Consider the following 23,505-nt stretch of genomic DNA (forward strand, 5'->3'; position numbering starts at 1 on the left):
GTTGTGTTCTGACCATGTCTTTCTTTCTCTGTCTACTTCCCTTAATCTTATCTTTTAAAACTATTTCCCCCCACTTTACTCTCTCAAAATAAATTGTAGTATTGACCTTTTCCTCTGGGCTCTATCCTAGGCAGGGGATTGTCCCATTCTCTGTGGGACAGGTAGGACTGAGGCTGGGGTTGGATTTCAAGTGCCATCCCTCTTCCTGTCCATGGTTCTTTACAGAGCATGCTCAGTAAATGTTCAATAAATGAATGTTGTAGGCATATGGTAAAAATGGTAATACTTTTAGAGTCAGGATTAGGCATGAAACGAGTTGTTTCTCTGTGGTTTGACTTTGCACACTTGGTAGTAGAGATCTAGGGATGGGATGGGAGGCAGGGGAAAGTGGAGGAAATGTTTCCTCTCTCCATTTCCCCCTGTCTATTGCAGTCTCTTTCCATGACTTCTCTTCCATCAGGGATTGTCCTGGCCCAGGAACTGTCTCTGAAGAATATCTTGTTACCTAACAACTTGGCCTATTCTCAGTGGCCCAGTTGAAACCCTACCTGGTAAGACTCTTGGGGCTCAATATACTTTCTTTTGTCCTGGCAGTCCATAGAAGCCAATTACATCCATGTAGTTGGAGAGAAAAAAGGGAGAGAAGAGGGACTGATGGCAGAAAAAAACCATTGGTGAACACTGGGGAAGATAAGATTGTGAGATTTGAAATTCCAGTGGATCTAGTTGTCTAGTCCAAACTCCTCACCTTACCCAGGAGGAAACTGCAGCTCAGTGAGAATGATGAATGCCTTGTCAAAGGGCATATAGTTAGTTAAGTATCAGAACTAGGTTTCTGAAATCCCAGGTCCTCTAACTCGACTCTTCCCACTATGTATCATGGCTATCTAATGGAAATGGATGATTTATAACCTGGTCAAGATTAGCAGAACAAGTAGCCATAGTTACATAGTAACATCTAAATGGTACAGTAAGGCCTAACCTACCTCCAAATTAGGTGTTAATTCTCTTTTACTTTCCCTGAAATTCTTACCTGTAGAGTCATCCAGAAAATTTGATGACAAAGACTTTTTACTTCAGTCTCCCAAAGTCCCTTGCGAAAATAAACTATGGTAAGTGGGAAGGGGAAGGAGAATTTACAAATGCATCATGTAGAAGATTGGTCACTGAATGGGATCATTTGTCTTAGCCTGGGAACATTACCACATCCTCTGAATAAAGTGCTGGACCATGAATCAGGAAGACCTGGGTGTGAATCCTTCCTTTGAAATATTCTAGCTGTGTAACCATGATAGGAGGCAACCAAGTGGCTTGGTGGATAGAACTCTGGACCTGTAGTTAGGAAGACCTGAGTTCAAATTCAGCCTCAGGCACTTACTAGCTATGTGACCCGTCACTTAACCTCTGTTTGCCTAATCCACTGGAGAAGGAAAAGGCAAACCACTCCAGTACCTTTGCCAAGAAAACCCCATGCAGGGTCACAAAGAGTCAGATATGACTGAACAACAATGAACAAACTATGATCAAGTCATGTAAACTCTTTAAGTCTCAGTTTCCCCATTTGTAAAATGGAGATAGTAATAGTTATCTTGCATAGTTATTGTCAAGGTCAAATGAGAGGGAGGGAACAAACATTTATTAAGCACCCACTATGTGCCAGGCATTTTTGCAAATATTATCTCATTTGATCCTCACAACAACCCTGTGAAGTAGATGCTATCATTATCTCCATCTTGCAGTTAAGGAAACTGAGGCAGAATGAGGTGAAGTGACTTAGCCAGGTCACACAGCTAGGTCAGTTTTGAACTCAGGTCCTCTCAGTTCCAGGCCCAGGGCCACTTTGCCACCTAGCAGAGAGAATAATGCTATTATAATTAGCTGTGAGAAGCAAGTATGATGACACAGTGAATACAGGGATGACCTTGGAGTCAAGACCTGGGTTCAGTTCTCCCTTTGACATATAATAGCTGAGAAAGAGGGACAAATCACTGAAATACTCGGACCAGTTCTTAAAGACAGCAAATTAGAATTGTTGGTCTGAATCTGTGGAGGGAGTTCCCCTCTAAGATGAAATCACAGATACAGACATATGCAAACATATATATTTTGAATGAGACTTGCAATGTCTTCAGTATAGGGAGTTCCTGGTGAGGGCTTTCCTCCCTCACTGCAGATCAGCATCTTCTTTGCAACTCATAGCTTGGGCCACTGAAATGTTAAGTGAATTATCCATGATTGAACCCAGGACTTAAACTCCCAAATCAACCTCTAACCCCTATACCATACTGCCTCTCATGTATGTCCTTTTCTTGGGCCTTAGTTTTATCATTTCTAAACTGAAGGAGTTGGTCTAGATCAGAGGTTCTTAACTTTTTTGTGTGTGCCATGTACTCCTTTGGCAGTTGGTGAAGCTTATGGACCCCTTCTCAGAAAAAATATTTTACATGCATAAAATAAAAGCGTAGAATTATAAAGGAAACCAATTATATTGAAATGCAATGATAAAAATACCAAAAATTTAAAAAAAGGTCATAGACCCCATGTTATGAGCTCTGGTTTACATGATTCCTCAGGTCTCTTCCAGCTCTGACATTCTATGATTTTATAATTAGTTTGCCAGATGAGCAGAACTTATCATCTTGCAGGACTCCAAGACCCTAGCCTATAGGAGAATGAGGGTACAGAACAAATGAGTTTTAGTGGAAGGGAGATAACTGAGTATCCAGGAACATATAGCGCTGATACTCTGATGGAGCTCTGGAAATAAATGGGCTTGGCTGTCCATTAACTCTTCCTATTAGTTCTGGTGCACCTGTGGGTCACGGAGTTGGCTTGGAAATCCTCTGGGTCTCCCTCCACTTCCTTAGCCTCCCCTTGGGCAGAGCCTTTTGGTTTTTTTCAGCTTTGGTCCATTCCCCTCCATTTTAGCAGTGGTGTCTGCCCATCACATCCCTTGCATTTACTCCATACAAAGGAATTTTATGTTATCTAGAAATAGGTCCAGGATGGCTTTGACTGGGATTATGGAATTTCCCACGGTGTCTTCTGCAGAAAGAATCTTGGGTGAGTTTAACCAACAGTATTCAACATTTGACCCAGAAGACCTGAACATCTACCTTCTTGCTCCATATCTATAGGTATTTTTTGTTGTTGTTTAGTTGTGTCCCACTCTTTGTGACCCCATTTGGTATTTTTTTTGTTTGATTTTGTTTTCGTTTTTTGTTTTTGCTTTTGGTAAAGATACTGGAGTGGTTTGCCATTTCCTTCTCCAGCTCATTTTACAGATGAGAAAACTGAGGCAAACAGGGTAAAGTGACTTGCCCAGGGTCACACAGCTAGTAAGTGTCTGAGGCCAGATTTGAACTAGGAAGATGAATCTTTCTGACTCCAGGCACAGCATGCTATCCACTGTGTCATTGAGCTGCCTACCAGCTTATCAGCTGGTAAATTTGTTTTCATCCTTTGATTAGCTACAAAACTTCCCTGACCGTTTTCATAGTCACCAGTGGCCACAAAGAAACTCTCTCCTAGTAATTTGGGGGCAATTAGCAGGATCTCTCCAGAGAGATTGTATTTTAATAGGGTCAGGTATTTAAGGAGAGATTTTAAGTAGCCCAACTCTTACTATCTGGGTTAGATTCATAGAATCACAGAGCTAGAAGGTGCCTCAGGGATTACCTCGTGCAAACCCTATCTGAAGTACTGATTTTATGAAAAATGAAAGTTATAAATATCATGACTATAGAAACAGGGCAGATTCTCCCATCTCACTTAAAGAACCTTTGGAAAGAGGCTGGTACATTCCTCAGGACCGATGGGAACAGCAAAGTCATACATGCAGAGTGACATGTTGGAAAGAACACTGAATTTGGTACCAGGGGACCTATGTTCAAATTTTAGTTCTATTGATTAGAACCTATCAGATTTCCTGTATGACCTTAGGCACTTCTGACTTTGTCAACTGTTCTCTAGGCCTATGAATTGTCTGCTATGTAAAATGAGGTTGTCTCTAAGGTTCCTCCACCTCTAAATCCCATGTTCCTATTTCTGCATATTATATCTTCATTAATCCAAGAAACATAATTTCTTCTCAGATATTCCCACGGGCAGGAGAGATATCTATTTTGAAGGAAGGTTGGTGTCAGGGAAGGAATCTCTGGGTAATGGTATGGTAAGGCTAAAGGTGGGAGTGGGGAAAGGAGAGAGGTTAAAATCATGACTCCAGGAGAGACCAATTTGGCCCTCGTTAATAAGGTTTGCTAGTCTCACCATAGTTTTATAGAAAGAGACCTAGATTAGGTATTGGGTGCCTAGCCCAATACCTGGTGCATCAGGAACCCTTAATAAATGCTTCTTGATTGATTGATTGGTATTTGAAGACAGATTCTAGGCCAAGCTCTACAAAAAATAGTATCAGATTTATATGACACAACAATTTACAAAGAACTTTCCTATTTTTTTTTTTTTTTTCTTTTTTTACTTAAATTTTTTAATTTTTTCCATATGCTTTTGAGTTGAAAATTTTTCTCCCTTTTCCTCCCCCCCACCCTCCCCAAAATGGTGCACAATCTGATATAGGCTTTACATTTACATACCCATTAAACATATTTTCACATTAGTGAAGTTGTAAGTGAAAATTAAAACCAATATGAGGAACCATCAGAAAGAGGAAACAAAACTCAACAGAAGGTAAAAATAAGTGATAGCAATTTGACTTCCATAGTTCTTTCTTTGAATGTGAACAGCATTATCCATCCTGAGGCCTCTGGAGATGTCTTAGATCCTCATAATGCTGAGAAAGGTTTAGTTTAACAATCTCAGTCATTGCATAACGTGGCTATTATTGTGTACAAAGTCCTCTTGGTTCTGCTCACTTCACTCAGCATCAGACCATATAAGTCTTTCCAGGTTTTTCTGAAGTCAGCCTGAAGAACTTTCCTCTTAACAGTCTTGTGAAGTAAAATGCATTCAGTTATTTTGTATTTATTGTATTTATATTTATTCTGTATATATTTACACAGGGTGTCCCAAAATTCTTAGTGCCATTTTCATTTTAAAAAACCGTATTTATTTCTCCGTTCATTCATTAATTTATCTATCTATTCATTCATTCATTTATTGATGGGAGGAGAGTATGGATTTTATCGTATGTTGTTACAGGTCTGGAAGGCACGCTTCCCACCTCCTTGAAGAAATATCCCATTTCTAGGGTTTGTTTGTTTTCTTATTTTTTCCTTTCAGAGCAAAGTACACTGAGAAATGCATCACAGTTTTAATACTTTCCTATAAGCTCAACTGAGGCAGAGTGGGAAAAAAATGGCCCCCAAATGAAAGAAAAAGATACCCCTTTTCCCTTCAAAACCACATCTCCTAGCTGCCCCTTACCCCTACAGCTCCTGTATGAAAAATAATACAAATTCTTTTTGAAAAATATACTACTGGGCAAACAGTAGCATAAAGACCCCTTTGCTCCTCCACCTCCCATTGGTCCATCCTTGAAAATGCACTAAGAATTTTGGGACATACTATATATGTCTTTGTTGTCTCCTTTCATTAGAATACAAGATCCTCGTGAGTATGGATTGTTTCATTCATCATCTTTGTATTCCCAGTGGCTGGCCTTGTTGTTGTTGTATAGGCCAGCACTTAATAAAAGCTTGTTGGTTGATTAATTGATAATCTCATTTTAAAAATGAGGAAACTGAGGCTCAGACCTTGCCTAAGGCCACACACCTAGTAAGTATATTAGGTAGGGTCCTGTAGAAGGAAGTTCATTGCCCCTTCCCCTCCAACATCCCACCTCTCGGTAATAACCTTTGCGACCCTGGGAAAGTTACTTCCCCTCTGTTTGTTTCTTCATCTGCAAAATGGGAGCAACAATCTCTGCTCAGCCTCCCTCCCGGGGGTGTTGAGAGGATCAGATGAGCGTCTGGATGTGAAAAGCCCTTGGTGAATTGTAAAGCTGATATAAACGAGAGGAGTCATTGGCTAATGTCTTATGGGGATGGGCAGCAGCGCAGAAGAAGGAGAACCACTGGGGGAGAGGAGGAAAGACAAGGGAAAACTCCATGCCCATCGTATTTACTGAACTGCGCTGAATTATGACTAAAAGCCAAGATCTGGCTTCAGGCAATTGCCTAAATCATTTATGGCCTGACAAGATAGGGAGGGGGGAGGGGGTGGTGAGGCGATAGGGGGAATGTTCTTGTAATTCTTCAGTCTGAGGTACATTAAGGAGCCATAAGCCATGTCGAGAGCTTGAATTACATTAGAGAGATTATCCTGTTACAGTTCATAATCCTGGATAATATACCGTCCTACAGCACACCTGCCCATGATAAATCTCACCCTGTAATGGGGTAGTCATGACCCTGGGGACCCAGGGAAGCCTGGGCAGCTGGGTGGGCAAAAGAGGCCACGTAAAGGTAGGACTGCTTGGCAGAGGATCTGAACCCCTCCCCCACTCCCACCACACCCCCATTTCTCCCAGACTCACCTTCCTGATTGCTGAAGGGCTTCTGCTTTGCTCAGGGACATCTTGGACAAGCCAGAAGGACTAGGGGTTCCAAACTCCTTCACTTGGCAATCAAAGCAGGCTAAGACACAGCCTTAATTTACCTTTCTAGGCTTATTTCCCACCACCTGCCCACAGTGAAACCTTTGGCCCTGCAAGAATGGTCTACTCCTTGTCCTTAAAACTATTCATTTAGAGATAGCTAGGGGGTGTAGTGGATAGCATGGTAGACTTGGAGTCTGGAAGAACTTAGTTCAAATCTTGCCTCAGATAACTTAGTAGCAATGTGATCCTAGGCAAGTCATTTCACTTACCTTAGCCTCGTTTTCCTCAGCTGTAAAATGGGGGTGTGAATTACATATATTATGTACACCTTGCTATTCCAGATGCTATCTGCATCCAGAGAAAGAATTAATACATAAAGTATTTATAGAATCATTTTACATATATATATATGTATGCACGTACATACACACACACACACACACACACACACACACACACACACATATATATACATATATAATATTTGTATCTAATGGTAGCCATCTTGAGGGTGAGGGGGAAAGGGGAAAAAAAGAAAAAAAAGAAAGTTACATGATAACTTTATTATATATTTAAAAGGCATAGCAAGTTGTACATAATAGACTTGCAGTTTCATGTACAATCATATTTTTTCTATTCTATATTATAGAAATACTTGTTTTATTTTTTAAGTTCAGAATAAAATAAAACAAATTTAAAAACATTAAAAAACCATATATCTCACAGGGTTGCTGCGAGATACATGCTATTAATTGCTATTGAGGATCAAACGACATGACATATGTAAAGGCCTTTGCATACCATAAGGTGTTATATAAATTAATGTTAGTTGGGCCTAATACAATGGAAAAAGTCCTGGCTCTGGAGTCAGAGGACCTGGGTTCCAGTTGGTACTCTGATGCTTACCAGCTCTGTGACATTGGGTCAATCACTTTGCCTCCATGAACCTCAGTTTCCTCTTTTGCAAAATGAGAAGGCTGTGCTATTTGACCTCTGAGATCTCTTCCAGTTCCAGAGCTAGACGATTATTCTTATTTTAGTCTTAATTTCCATCTCTGAACCTGTCCCCACACCAACTTATCCTTGACATTTTTTCTATTTGTCTGAATCTTCCTCATGTTTCAAGGCCATTATAGGTATGAAAGCCCTGCTCAAATATCTCTCTTTCTCCATGAAGCCTTGTCTGTCTGCTCCTGTCCACTGGGATCTCACTCCTCCTCACTTTCCGAATGGACTTAATGTGTGTATTATTAATTGGGCACTTAGCATACTTTTTATTGTTCTTTAGTTGTTTTCAGTTTGTTGTCTGACTTTGTGTCTGACTCTGTGATCCCTTTTGGGGTTTTCTTGGCAGGGATACTGAAGTGGTTTGCCATTTCCTTCTCCAGTTCATTTTGTAGATGAGGAAACTGAGGCAAAACAGGGTGAAGTGACTTGCCCAGGGTCACACAGCTAGTAAGTGTCTGAGGCCAGATTTGAATGCAGGTCCTCCTGACTCTAGGCCCATTTCCTGTCTATAAAGATGTAGTCAATTTTGTATTTTTGCATTATTTCTTCCTTTGCTATGTCCAGTCCTTCCCAACTCCTTTATTAAAGAAAAGGGACATAGTATGAAACAGTAGTCCTCAAACTGTGATCCAAGGACCCCAAGGGTCCCTAAGACCCTTTCAGGGACTCTAAGAAGTCAAAAATTTCATCATAGTTCTAAGATGTTATTTGCCTATTAAAATATTCCTCCTTTTTCCAACTACATCTCTGTATGAGGCTGGATTTTCTTCCTATATGTCAATGCAAACAATATATGGAAATGGAATGAATGCAGAAGCGGACAGAAGAGTTCAGTTATCTTCTGTTGTCAGACATTAAAGAGATTTATACAAAAATGTGAAACAATGTTACTTTCCCACTAATTCTTTTTGTATCCACCACTATGGTAGACGTCAGTAGTTATTTGGCAAACATGGGGCAGAGTCATCAATTGTAAAGGTGAATTTAACAGTTCTTTAATGATTCACTCATATTTTTCTAAGCATTACAAAACACCTTACCCACAACAGCCCTGTCAGATGGAAGTGTATTATCCCTACTTTACAGGTGAAAATGTGAAAACTTAAAGAGGGGAAATGACTTACCCAAGGTCATAGAGCTCAGCAAAATATTCTACAACAGAGGATCAGAGATCTGGGGCTGGAAGTTACCTCAGAGGCCATCTAGCTCAATGCTTTAACTTTACAAATGAGTAAACTGATGCCCAGGCAGGTTGAGTGACCATTGAGTTGTTATATTCCTGAAAGAACTGAACCTTATGTGCATCAACATTCACACTATACATGAAAGCAGGAGACATAAGAGAGTTGTGGCTAAATGGAGGGATGGCTCCCTGATTATCTGCAGAGAAGCAAATAAAGGAATTGGTGGAGTTGGTTCCATCATGCATTTGAAGGCAACAAGAAACATCATTTCATGGTCTACTTAAGCATTTGCTTTGCAATGCTCGCAGTGAATATGAGCCAGAAGACTGCTCTGAAGATAACAATGGTCAGCATTTGTTACAGAAAGTGAAAAGGTAGAGGAATTCTATAAAGAACTTAACAAAAATACTTCAAACCAAGTTAAAATGCATACATCAATACATGATGCCTTCTGAGTGAAGGTCGGGACAAGGAGGAACAATGAAAACTTTGTTTAAAATTATGTTTCAAGATGAAGAACAAGAACTGGCCCTGGAGTCAGAAGGACATGAGTTCAAATTTGACTTCAGATGCTAGTGACCTTGGGCAAGTCACTTAACCCCATTGCCTCCAAAAAAAAAAAAGGGAAAAAAAAGATTAAGAACAAGAAGGCAAATCATATGCCTTATCTCTCTCAAATTTTTTTGGTCTCAGAACCCTTTTATATTCTCGAAAATTATTGAGTACCCCAAAGAGCTTTAGATTATGTGGGTTATATTATCAATATTAAAAACTAAAACTGATAAAATTTCCAAATATTAATTAAATAATAATAACAAATCAATCACATTAATATATTTTTATGAAAAATAACTTTTCTAAAACAAAAAGAATTAGTGAGAAAGTTACATTGTTTTACATTTTTGTATAAATCTCTTTAATATCTGACAACAGAAGATAGCTGGATTCTTCTATCTGCTTCTGCATTCAATCCATTTCCATATATTGTTTGGGTTGACATATAGGAAGAGAATCCAGCCTCATACAGATATGTGGTTGGAAAAAGGAGGACTATTTTAATAGGCAAATAACATCTTAGAACTATGATGAAAACAGTTTTGACTTCTTAGAGTCCCTGAAAGGGTCTTGGGGACCCTTGGGATCTTTGGATCATAGTTTGAGGACTGCTGCTCCATACCATGACCCTTTTCTTTAATAAAAGAATTGGGAAGGACTGGACATAGTAAGCAAGGAATAACACAAAAATATGAAATTGACTACATCTTTATAGATAGGAAATGACTATTTACCAATATGAGTATTAAAATCAACATCAAGAGAAGAAAGAAAGAAGATGAAACCATAGGCAATTGCAGTTCCAACTTCACCCATTCAAATAAACTACTAACAAAGAAAAATGAGAAATGGATAAAGGAAAAGATACTAACTCACATTATTACCATTTCCTTGGAAGTTTAACTGATATAAAGCAAATACCCAAAGGAGGAGGTCCAAAGAGCCCAGAAATCACTTCAGCCAACATATACTTGATCTCCTAAGAAGTAGCTAGGTGGCTCAGTGGATGGACCACTGGACCTGGAGTCAGGAAGATCTGAATTTAAATGTGATCTCAGACACTTCTGTGCAAGTCATTTAACCTCTGCCTCAGTTTCCTTAAGTGTAAAATGGGGATAATAATATCAACTAACTCCCAAGGTCATTGTGAGGATCAAATGAGATCATATTTCTAAAGCACTTGGCACAGGGTCTGGTGTAAGTACTGAATAAATGCTTATTCCCTTCCCCTTCTACCCTCCCCACCCTTACCAAGTAGAGATTGATGGCAGCCAAAGCAATGCCAGTTTAGAGAGCAAACCCATTTACAAAATGTTATGGAGGATAGTAATAAATAGTAATAGCAACAATTGCACTGATAACGGTACTTCAAAGTTTGCAAGTGATTGTATAATGTATTATGTTATTTGAGCCATTCAACAAACCTGGGGGATAAGTGCTATAATATCACTTCACAAAATAGCAAAGAAACCGAGTCTTTAGAAAGGCTGGTAAGAGACCTGCCTGAGCCACGTTTAGACAAAACCGCAAGAGGAACCACAAATAAATGAAAAGGGAAACATCTGACAATTTCTGTTCTTGACGTGGAATGTGAGGAAGTCAAAATGGCACTGAAGGAAACAAAGTCAGGAAGAGCAGCTAGAACAGGCAGAATACACACAGAAAAAAATCTGTTCTGGAGACACCACAGTTTGAAAATCTTGAGGGGTCAAAAAATGTTTTTCAAGCTATCAAAAACAGAGGAAGATACTCCCCCAAAAAAAAAACTGGGAAAAGACCAGAAGGTTATTATTGACAAAATAAAAAAGGCAGTCAAGAAGACACCAGCTTTAAATCTGTGATCCTGTGATCAATAACTAATAATGCATATGCCCAGTTCCTCTTCTGTAATATTAAGAGAGTATACGCATATACACATATCCATATAATTGATGAAGATAATAATTGCTAGCATTTACATAGCCCTTTAAGTTTTGCAAAGTGCTTTATATGTAATATTTTACTTGAATCCAACAACAACCCTGGGAGGAACGTGTTATTATTCCCATCTTAAAGATGAAGAAATTGAGGCTGAGAGAGGTGAAAAGACTTGCCTAGGAGTCATATAATTCATTAAATGGCTGAGGCTCACACCCATCACTCAGTCTGTTGCACTAACATGTTATGTGTGTGTTATGTATATGAGTGTAACATATGCACTGACAGCATGAGAAATAGGAGAAGGGAGCAGGCCAACTTTCAGAAATAATTTTCTATAGCAGATCACATCTTCACAGTCACATGATTGACTGAAAGGTGCAAAAAATCCAAGACCCTAATGCATTTGTTTGTTGATTTAAAAAAAAATGTTTGGACAGAATAAAATTCATCCTTAAAAGACTTTCCTCCAACCTGGTGTCACCCATGCAAATGTTAGGATCATAGCAGATCATGATTATTTATCAATATCAGTGAAGGCACAAAACAGAGACTTAGGTATCCTGAAGATGTCCCTTTCTCTTTGAGTAGTAGATGAAGAGGTGGAGGAGTTCTACAATGTGTAAAGTACAAATGGAAAAGAGAATCATTTAAAGTGGTGAAGGCCTTCAAAGACTCCTGTTTGCAAAGACATGCTGATTGCATCAAGCCCCCCAATACTATAGAATCTCTTCAACTATTCATGCTCCCTCAGAAAAGCTTATCTTGATAGTCCAAACAGGAAAGACCAAATGGATGAAGAATGGCCTACCTACGAGATAGTCCATTAATGTGTATATATTAATGTATGTGTATACATACAGTACCTGCATTCATGTATATATAATATACAATTATATTACATAAACAACTATATTACCATATATTATTGTATATTATACATATACACATACATACATACATATATATATATATATATATATAATGCATATGCTGATACTGTACTCTATTGATACTGTAGATGGCCAATGAGCCTTCAAGAAATGGTGTAAAATACATTATCCAGGAAGTGTATGATTGGAAAAGGATATAGATATGTCACGTAGTGAGAATGGGAGTGAGAATGTAAAACAACCTATGTATAGCTTGAATGCTACCCACTGAATTTTTTTTCTCTTAAAATTTTTTAAAAACATTTTTATTTAAAGTTTTGGGTCCCAAATTTTATCCCTCCTCCCCTTCCCTCTCCCTGAGATGTCAAGCAATCAGATTTAGGTTATATATGTGCAATTATGTAAAACATTTAGTTATTAGTCATTTTGTACAACAGGACTTGAATAAAAGAAAAAAAAGAGTGAAAAATAGCACGCCTCAGTCTGTACTCAATCAATATCAGTTCTTTCTCTGGAGGCAGCTAGTATGTTCCATCATCAGTCCTTTGGGATTGTCTTGAATCATTGTATTGCTAAGAATAGATAAGTCATTCACAATTCTTCATTGTTGTTACTGTGCAATAACGTTCTGGTTCTGTTCACTTCACTATGCATCAGTTTGTATAAGCCTTTCCAGACCAAGGCAGAAAAATGGAATAGTTTCCAGACTGGGAGTCTAGAACAGTGGTGTTAAATTCAGTTAGAAACTGATCCCTACAGGTTGCCTGCTTATTGCCTTAGAAAACTACAAATTAACATTATCAAAGTTGTATTGTCAGTGGACCGAGTAGCAGACCTGGAGTCAAGAAGACTCATCTTCCTGAGTTCAAATATGGCCTCAGACACTTATTAGCTATGTGACCCTGGGCAAGTCACTTGAGCCTGTTTACCTCAGTTTCTTCATCTGTAAAATGAGCTGGAGAAGGAAATGGTAAACCACTCCAGTATGTTTGCCAAGAAAACTCTAAATAGGGTCACAAAGAGTCAGACATAACTGAAAAAAATGAGTGGACAACAACACATGTTGTATTGCATTTTTATTTATTTTGTTACGCTTTTCCCAATTACATTTTAATGTGATTCTTGATGAATGAAGGAGTTTCACTGGCCATAGGTGGCTGTGGTCTTGGAGTTTGATACCTCTTGTGTAGAAGAATTGAGTTCAAATCCTGCCTCAGATACTTAATAACTATGTGCCCATGGACAAGTCATTTAACTTCTGAACCTCATTTCTTCATTTGTAGAGTAAGAGAGTTAGACTCAGTGGCTTCTAAGGTCGCTTCTAGATCAAAATCTATGATCTTATGATCTTCTTAACTTACACATTTACCCAAATAGAAAATACATTCAAATTGAATGCAAAGTAATTTCTATTGGGAGAAGGGACAAGCAGCTGGGTCATATAGCAAATGAAAAAATGAATGAAAAAGCATTTATTAATGTCCTTATTGTTTGTGAGTTTCTGGCCAGATTGGATATTGAGAGTGACTAGAGACCAGGATTCTAATGGCAATGATCTAGGCCTTCATTTAAAGTGTATGGGATGCCTGAGAGGTAGGGTTGTAGGGAATGGAATAGAAGGAATGACTGAGAAATAGTAGGGAGGAAAATAACCAGATGAGAGATATTTGCTTTCTTTCCCTCAGTCTCAGTCTTCACATTACCACCCAACATGGCTGTGTGAGCATGGTCCCTTTTACTGGGGAGCCAGTGTATCACCATATTCCAACCCCAGAATGCTGGGTCACACTTTTGAGGTGTAGGTAGGTAGGGTGGCATAGTGATGGCTAGTTCTGAAGTTGCTCTGAGTGGGTTGGTTCAGTGGACCAGAACCACACATGCCTTACCCTCTAGACTACCTGCCTTTCTAGGGAGCCCATCTGCCTCACTCCTTGGATGTGTGTGTGTGTGTGTGTGTGTGTGTGTGTGTGTGTGTGTGTTGAAGAATGGGGAAGAGAGAAAGGAATTTTTTTTCTCTGAAAAGGGAGAGAGAGACCACTGGAGGAGAGTGGGATAAGACAGATCTGGGCCAACTCCACATGAACTAATGAATACTGTGACTTAGAGGGTTTTTTTGCATGAATCATTTTTACTCTCATTTTGTAGATATTAGAGTCATAGGCCTTTCATATGGAAACATGGGACTTTAGAATTGCAAGAAATCTTTGAGGAGGAAACTAGGGCTCAGAGACTCTGATCTTGTGACCCCAAATCCAGTGTGCTTTCTGCTATGTAGCAAAAGTCCCCTTTATCTCTTTCTATTAGAATGCCATCTCTCTCTCTCCCTCCCTCCCTTTCTCCTCTTTCACTCTCCCTCTCTCTTTCCTCTCTCCCCTCTTCTTCTCCCTCTCCCCCCTCTCCTTTTTCTCTCTTCTCTCTCTCTTTCACTTTCTCTCCCCCCTCCTCTTTCTCTCTCTCTCTCTCTCTCTTTTCTCTCTCTCTCTCTCTCTCTCTCTCTCTCTCTCTCTCTCTCTCTCTTTCTCTCTCTCTCTCTCTCACATATACTCACACACACACACACATGCACACACACACGTACACACACTCATCCATCCTTTGGGTGGCACATCTCTCAGACAGTTGGGTATCTCCCACAGCTACTAATCACATATGAAAGAGCTCATCCTGGATTCTAGGAGTTGCTGACCCAGGGAGCCCAGCTTTTCCTTTGAATGAATATAAGGGACCTTTGTCCTTTGGCTTCAGGGTTTTCACCTTTCCCCTACTTTCTAAACTTTCTTTAATTATTGGTTCAGCTCCCAGCAACCAGCCACATGACCTTCCTTACCCCAGAGGCCGCTTGGCTCCTTGGAACCAGACAAACCTTGGCTTGATGGAAGGGGTTAGAGATAGGTTTAAAAGTGCAGTGGGCTGGAGTTTGAATGACCACCTGTCAGGAAGCTTTTTTTGGACTAGATTTGTCGTTTCAGTTATATAGAGCAGACAAGTTGTTAGAGCCCTCTACATTTCAGTTGTCTAGGTTGCCCCCGTTGTTCAGTCATGTTTGACTCTTCCTGACCCAGTGGACCATACTGTCCATGGGGTTTTCTTGGTAAAGATGCTGGAGTGGTTTGCCATTTCCTTCTGCAGTGGATTATGGCAAACAGAGATTAAATGATTTGCCCACGGTTACATAGCTAGTAAATGTCTGAGGCTGGATTTGAACTCAGGTCTTCCTGATTCTAGGCCCAGTGCTCTATCCATTGAGCCATCTATCTCCCCCTTCTGCACCCCCACCCCCCAAAAAAACCCGGCTGGTAATCTTTCCATTCCAAGCTTTTCTGTCTTCACCTATGAGTTCTTCCAGACATGGAGTGAGGCCTCGTGGGCTTCAGAAGAAAATGGCATTCAGCCCTTAGCCCCAACACCGATTTGGATTTCTCCCACCTAGGTAGGCTGGAGCCAGCTCATTAGCCAATTCTACAACTCCTGGTTTATTCTCAGCCAGTCTGGAAGCCTCCTGATTCCTGGTAGGGTTTTAGTGTTCTACCTAGGTCTCTATCTAATCACTTATTTAATTAGGTACTTCTCCCTCCATCCAAGTTTTGAGGCACTTCAGAAATACAATGCCCTGCCATTTCAAAAGTAGAGAGGACACAGAGAAGAGCCCTTCTAGCATAGAGCCTTTCTGGACCATCAAGTCATAGGCTTATAGCTCCAAAGCTGAAAGGAACCTTAGAGTGTATCTAATCCAACTCCCTCATTTTATGGAATAAGGAAAATGAGGCTTAAAGGTCAAATGTCCTACGTCACATAGGTGGCAAGTGGCAGAAGTATGATGAACTCAGATTCTCAGACTCCAAGAGCAGGATTTTTAATGCACCTCACTGCCTCCATAAAGAGAAGTGATGGAGAAGACCTTGAGCAAATCACTAGCCCTCAATTTCCTCATTTGTAAAATTGGAAAAAAAATAATGCTTACACTACCTACTCCACAGAGAAGTGGTAAAGGTCAAATGGAACAAAACAATTAAGTCATAAAGTCTGTATGGATGCCAACTACTAGAGTTATTAATATGTCTGGGCATTGGGGCTACATGGAAGCAGAGGAACTAGGCATAGATGCTAACCCAGGACAAATAGGTGAAGAGCTAAGTTTGACCTCAGAACAGAACCAGGTCTAATGACTGGCTAATGAACATACTTAAGGCAAATCCAATTGGTTAGAGAGAAAAGGGAAAAAGATAAAAACAGGACTTCTAGGGTCATATGATCGAGCTGTTGGAAGGAATCTTCAGGGTCATTTAACCCTATCACTTTATAAACCAGAGATATAAAGTCAAGTCAATAAATATTTATTTATTTTAAAAATATTTTATTTTTTCTCCAATTACATATTACAACAATTTTTTAATATATTTTTTTAAGTTTTGAGTTCCAAATTCTATCCCTCCCTCTTTCCCTTCCCCACTCCCTGAGACAGTAAGCAAACTGATATAGGTTATGCATGTGCAATCATGTAAAAATTTCCATATTAGTTAATTTTTTTTCTTTTTGGTGAGGCAGTTAGGGTTAAGTGACTTGTCCAGGGTCACATAGCTAGTAAGGGTCATGTGTCTGAGACTGGATTTGAACTCAAGTCCTCCTGACTCCAAGGTCGGAGCTCTATCTACTGTACCACCTAGCTGCCCCTGATATTAGTTGTTTTTGACAAGCATTTATGAAGTGCCTACTGTGTGCCAGGCACTGTGCCAAGTGTTGGGAATACAAGGTAATGCAAAAGATGGTCTCTGTTCTGATAGAGCTCATAGTCTAATGGGGGAGACAGTATGCTAAGTGCTATGTACACACAAGATACATATTGGATATATTGGAAAATATCTCAGAGGGAAGGCACTAAGATTAAGTAGGGTGGGCAAAGGCTTCTGGCAGAAAAATAGGATTTTAGCAGAGATTTGAAGAAAGTCAGGGAAGATGGGAAGGAGATGAGGAGGGAGAGAATTACAGGCACGGGGGATAGCCAGTTATCATGCATGGAGTGGGGGTAGACAGAGGAACAAGGCCGGTGTCAAGAAAGCCTATTACTGTACTTGGCACAAATTCAAATGGGGAAGGGGCAGAGAATAGTCCAGGGCGTAGGGTGGGTGAGGGAAGGAGGGAGGGAGGAAGGAAGCACTTGGAAGAGCCACAAGATGAAGTATGAGAATGATGGATGATACCCTCCCATGTCGCTGCTGTAGGGCAAGTCTTCGTTAGCCCGCGTTAGTTGTATCTCTGATGCCAGGGATAGCTTGAAACTCAGGACCAGAATCTTTTGGGTCATCCAGGATCCTTGAGATAAGACTGTGAGGCACAAGAATGACGGACTGGTACCCTTGGAGCCATATGTACAAAGCCTACCTGTAGCTAGCTTGTAGTTACAATAAGACAAAGACTTTGCTCTATAAACTTGTCTGTTTTCACACTTTGTAATCTCCTTTAATTTGATTTTCCAATATTTTACCTAGCAAAGCTCTTGAAACTTTCCAAACCTGCCTGGGCCTGAGTTAAGAGGAAATGGTGTTTATAGGCTAAGAGACAGCTCAGGGGCTCAGTGCCTCCTGGAGGCCAGGTGTGATGGTGGCAACAGCTCAGATTCACTTCCTGGGATGAAACTGGGGGACCTGAAGTGAAACTGTGGGAACTCAGATGAACATGGTCAACTCTGCTTTTCTGGTCCTTACCATGTCTAGGTTTTTCCTCACATCCAGCCCTATCTAGCTAATTTCATGCATGCAAACAGTCCCATGCACAAAACATGCACACACGTAAAGGTCACCACATTGTTCAGGTCTATGTCCTGCTAGAGGTGCTCTCTGAACAGCAGTCCTTCTTTTCTACTACCCATCAGTCCAACTATTCTCCTGCTATATGAACCCTGAGGTTTTGAAGATTAGGGGTAGTCCTCATTCTCTTTTCTGTTGGACGCATCCATGGCTCTCAACCCAATCACACTTATCTCCCCTAAAGGTGGCAAGAGGACCGACAGGGAAAAAGTTTTATTTTTAAGATTGAAGATAAGCAGGAAGAACTGAAATCTCATCTAGGGCCTAATTAACCAGCCAATCAATAGCCAGGTATTGTTCAAGCACTGGGAATACAAGGACAAAAGTGAGGTAGTGTTTAAGGAACTTATGTTCCTACTGGGGAAACATAACAGATTCCCAAATAAGTAAATATGTGAGATACTAAACATCAGCACAGAATGATTTCAGGGATGGTACAAAGAGCTAGTATCTCAAGAAAGGCCTCTTGAAGAAGGTAGCACTTGAATTGAACCCTGAAGGGAACAAGGGATCCTAAGATGAGGAGATGGACAGAGAGAGTATTCCAGACATAGAGGATATCTTATGCAAAGCCACAGGGGTAGAAGGAGGAATGTCTTATGCAGAGAATAGAGAGTAGGCCAGTTTGGCTGGTCTATAGAGTATGTGAGGGGAAGTACTACTACTACTACTACTACTACTACTACTACTACTACTACTACTACTACAACACTACTACCACCGCTACTACTACCAGCACCCCCTAGTATTACTGCTATTACTACTACTCCTACTACTCTTATTCCTACTCCTACTACTACTACCACCACCACCACTACTAGTATTACTACTACTACTACTACCACTATTACTGCTACTGCCACCACCACAACCACCACTATTACTACTATTACTGCTGATACTATTACAACTACATATTTATATTGCACTTTGGGAATTGCAAAGTGCTTTACAGATATTGCCTCATTTGATCCTTATAACAACCCTGGGAGATAAGTGTTAACATCCTCATTTTCCAGAGGAGGAAACTGAGGTAGGCAGCAGTGAGGTGACTTGTCCACAACTAGTAGGTATCTGAGGCTAAATTTGATCTCAGATCGTCCTGACCCTAGGCCCAGCACTCTATCCACATACACAGTAATGTGCAATCAACTTGGACTTCTAAATGTCAAGCAGAGGAGTTTGTATTTTATCCCGAAGGCAATATGCAGCTACTAGAGCTTCTTGAGCAAGTGAGTAACATGGTAAGACTTGTATAGGTCAATGTGGCAGTTCTGTGGAAGATGCATCAGGAAATGGAGAGACTTGGTGTAAGGAGACCATTTAGGAGGGTATCATTATAGTCCAGATGAGACGTCAAGGTAGAATAAACAGACTTGGCAATTGATTGGATAGGTGGGAGTGTGAGTGAGAGTGAAGGATAATTCCTAGGTTTAGAACTTGGATGACTAGAAGAATGGTAATGCCCTTGCTAGAAATAGGGAAGTGAAGAGGAGGGGAAAAGAGACAGGGTCTTGTTTTGGAAAAGTTGAGTTCTGGACAATTCACAGACATCTAGATCATCAGCAGGTATTTGGAGATGTGGAGAAAACAAAATTGAGCTTAGGAAAGAGACGAGGGTTGGATGTACAGATTTGTTTTAGTTGTTTTCATAAAGATGATGGCTGAATCTATGGAATCTGAGGTCATCAAGAAAGAGTGTCAAAAAGAAGAGAAGAAAACCTCGTAGAGCCTTGGGGGCAGCCCTATATATGGGAAACAAGACATGGTTGATGATTCTTCAAAGGAGGCTGAGACGGTTGGTCAAAAAAAGAAGAAGAGAACCATGACTGAGCAGTATCTCAAAAATCCAGGGAGGAGAGGGCATCCAGGAAGAAGGGATGGTCAACTGTGTCAGTGCTATAGAAAAGTCAAGAAGGATGAGAACTGAGAAAAGGTCGTTGGATTTAACAATTAAGAAATCATTGATAATTTGGAGAGGGCAGTTTTAATCTAGGGGTCAGGACAGATGTTAGATCACAGGTTTAGAAACAAGTGGGCAGTGAGAAAATGTAGGCAATGAGTGCAGATGGTTTCTTCTCCCTCTTTTACTCTCTTCCTCCCAGTTGGGATGACAAGATACAGGATAATAGTCTGATGGGATGGTAGGGTCAAATGAAGGGTTTCTGTTGTTGTTTTTAAGGTTAGAAGAGGTTTGGACATACATATAAGAAACAGAAAAGGATCCAGCGAGGGTTGGGGAACCTGCCACATGTGGCCTCAAGGCCACAGGCTTCCTACCCCTGATCCAGTGGAGAAGGAGAGGTTGAAAATCAGGGAGAGAGGGGCAGCTAGGGGATGCAGTGGATAGAGCATCGACCCTGAAGTCAGGAGAACCTGTGTTCAAATATGGCTTCAGACACTTACTAGCTGTGAGCTGTGTGAATCTGGGCAAGTCACTTAACCCTGATTGCCTCCAAAAAAAATCAAGGAGACAGAGGGCATGATGAAAAGGGGCAAAGTGTTGGAGGAGATAGTTCAGTTTCATGAAAAGAGCCCTAGCTCTGGAGTCGGAAACCCTGGGTTCAAATCCTTCCTCTGAGATGTACTACCTGTGTGACCTTGGGCAAGTCATTAATTATCCCTGAGCCTCAGTTTCCTCTCCTGTAAAATGAAGGGGGTTGAACTAGATATCCTCTGAAGCCCTTTCTAGTTCTAACTTTTAACTTTGACCTTTTTTTGTGGCAATTGGGGTTAAGGGTCACATAACTAGTAAGTGTCAAGTGTTTAGTCTGAGGCTGGATTTGAACTCAGGTCCTCCTGACTTCAGGGCCAGTGCTGTAACCACTGCGCCACCTAGCTGCCCCCTTTCTGGTTCTAGATCTATGATTTTATGATTAGATGGGAGAGAATGGGATCAAGAGGACAAATTGAGTGATTAATGTTGACAAGTGGAAGGGCCACCCTTCTGATCCTATAGAAAAGAATGTGGTTGATCTTGAGGGGGTGTGAACTGCGGAATTGGGGAGGAGGGAGCCTCTAATTGATGGCTTCAGTTTTTCAGGTGAAGTATGAAGGGAAGTCCTTTGCTGAGGGAGACAGATGGAGAGATGTAAGTGGCTTAAGGAGAGAAAAGGTTTGGAACAGAAGAGGTTTGCTGGGGCCATGCAAAAGAAAGTCAATCAGAGAAGAGTAAAAGGATTATCGGGCAGCACCAGAGCCCTTTTGAGATTGGATGGCCATAAGAGACCTCATCAGGGTGGTAATGTTACTTCCCCCAGCAGTGTTCTGCAGTACAAGTGTACAGTGACATAGAAGGAAGATGATGAGAGTAAACCAGGGCTGGGATCTGGAAAGTCATGAGCCATGATAGGACAATAGGGCAAGAGATTCAACGGTAGAGGGAACATGTAGTAGCACTGGTTAACTAAAAGGTTAAGATTTGGAAGAGAGAAAAGAGAGGCCAGAGCAGAAGTGACAGCCCAAGAAAGAAGGGAGGGTTAGAACTACTGTAAGCTATGCTTATGGTTAAGGATGAGTCTAGGTTAAGGATAGTGCAGTGGATAGAGCACCGGCCCTGAAGTCAGGAGGCCCTGAGTTCAAATCTGGCCTCAGACCAAACACTTGACACTTACTAGCTGTATGACCCTGGGCAAGTCACTTAACCCCAATTGCCTAACAAAACAAAACAAAGGATGAGTCTAGGAGGGGTACACACAGGGACAGATGGAAGAACAGGAGCTTATTGCCAGATAAAGGAATATCTGGGTTAAAGCTTTCAAAAGTAAAAAAACTGGGACAGCCAGGCGGCACAATGAATAGAGCACTGGCCCTGGATCCAGCAGGAGGATGTGAGACCGGCCTCAGACACTTGACGCTTACTAGCTGTGTGACCCTGGGTAAGTCACTTAACCCCAATTGCCTAAAAAAGAAAAAAAAAAGTGAAACATCCATGAGTGTTGGTAGGACCAAAGGTATGACTATCCCCCTGAAAGGTCGAGGTGGAGTAAAGGTGAAGGTCATAGGAAGTTAGGAGGTTGGTGAACTAGGAAGTAAGGATGTTTGAGAGACATCAACACGGAAACTGAAGTCTCCAAAGTATAAGACAGAGGTTGAGGTGGAAAGCAAAACTATGAACCAGGCACCAAACTCCTTGAGAAAGGAGGAAAAACAACTAGGATCTGCATAGCCCAAGACCTCCCCCCAAACACTGGCTGTCTTCTTTCTTTTTGATTTTCTCTCAGAGCCATGACAAGCACATGGTCAAGGGAGTGCCTTAAATGCTTACTACCTTACTACTGTTGTGAGTTTTGGTAAACCACTTCAGCTCTCTGGGCCTCAATTTCCTCATTTGTCAAATGCAGGTGACTACTAGACAGCTCTCAGTCTAGGACCCTAATTGTTAAGAAATGTTTCCTTACTTTGATGTGAAATTTGTTTCCAAGCAAATCCTACTCATTGTTCCTAGTCCTAGTCTGGGGATGAAACAGAACAAGATTAATCCCCTTTTCACATGACTCTTCAAGTATTTAATACAATTGTAATTTAAAAATCCAAACTCTTCTTTTCTGGGACAAACATCTTCATTTATCTCAACCAGTCCTAAAATGGTGTGGTTTTATGTCCCATCACCATCTCTGTCTCCCTTTCTAGATCGGCTCCACCTTGTCAACCTCTTTCCTAAAAGGTTGTTATCATGGTGGGTAGCACACCTCCTCAGAAGAAGGCTGTCTCTGTACCTCCCTTGTATGTGATACTATTCCTAAGTTCTTATTATGTCACTATAGCACCCCTGTGCTAGGGTCACCTATCGAGGAAAGCTCAAATCCCTTTGCCAGGTATGCAAGGACCTTCCCAATCTGGTTTCACTGGACCTTTCCAGCCTCATCTCAAACTGTGTTATGCTTCAGTCAAATTGGATGACTCTTTATTCCCTTAGTATCACCTTCTTTTTCCCATTTCCTCACTTTTTTTATGCTGTTTTCTATGTCTGATATAGTTGACAGAGTAAGTGATGGACCTTAAGGAGGGAAGGTATAGGTTCAAATCCTACCTCCAACATTTACTATTTTTATGATCATGAGCAAGTCATTAACCTTTTTAAGAGGCAGCTTCTTGGGGCAGCTAGGTGGCTCAGTGGATAGAGCACTGGCCCTGAAGTCCAGAGGACCTGAGTTCAAATCTGGCCTCAGACACATTTACTAGCTGTGTGACCCTGGGCAAGTCACTTAACCCCAATTGCCTAAACATTAAGAAAAAAAAAAGAGTCAGCTTCCTCATCTGGAAAAAGTGGGGTAACTACCTCCATAGTACCTACCTCACAGGTTGCTGTGAGGCTCAGGTGAGACCATCCATTAAAAGCACTTTGAAAATTTTAAAGTGCTATACAAATATCAGCTGTTATTATTATTCACTTATTAGATTCTTCACTATTATTTAAAGCCCATCCCAATATCACCTCCTCCATGAAACCTTCCTGGTAATTGATTTCCTATTTTGCACCTTTCTAATGCACACATCAGGTAATGTTATATTTTAGCTTTCTTTGTATCTGTCCTATCTCATGGCTTGTTTTTATCAGATCCTAGAACTATGCTCTGTGTAAG

The sequence above is a fragment of the Phascolarctos cinereus genome, unplaced genomic scaffold, assembly GCF_003287225.1.
Source record: "Phascolarctos cinereus isolate Bilbo 61053 unplaced genomic scaffold, phaCin_HiC Scaffold_5;HRSCAF=322, whole genome shotgun sequence".
NCBI classification, from domain to species: domain Eukaryota; kingdom Metazoa; phylum Chordata; class Mammalia; order Diprotodontia; family Phascolarctidae; genus Phascolarctos; species Phascolarctos cinereus.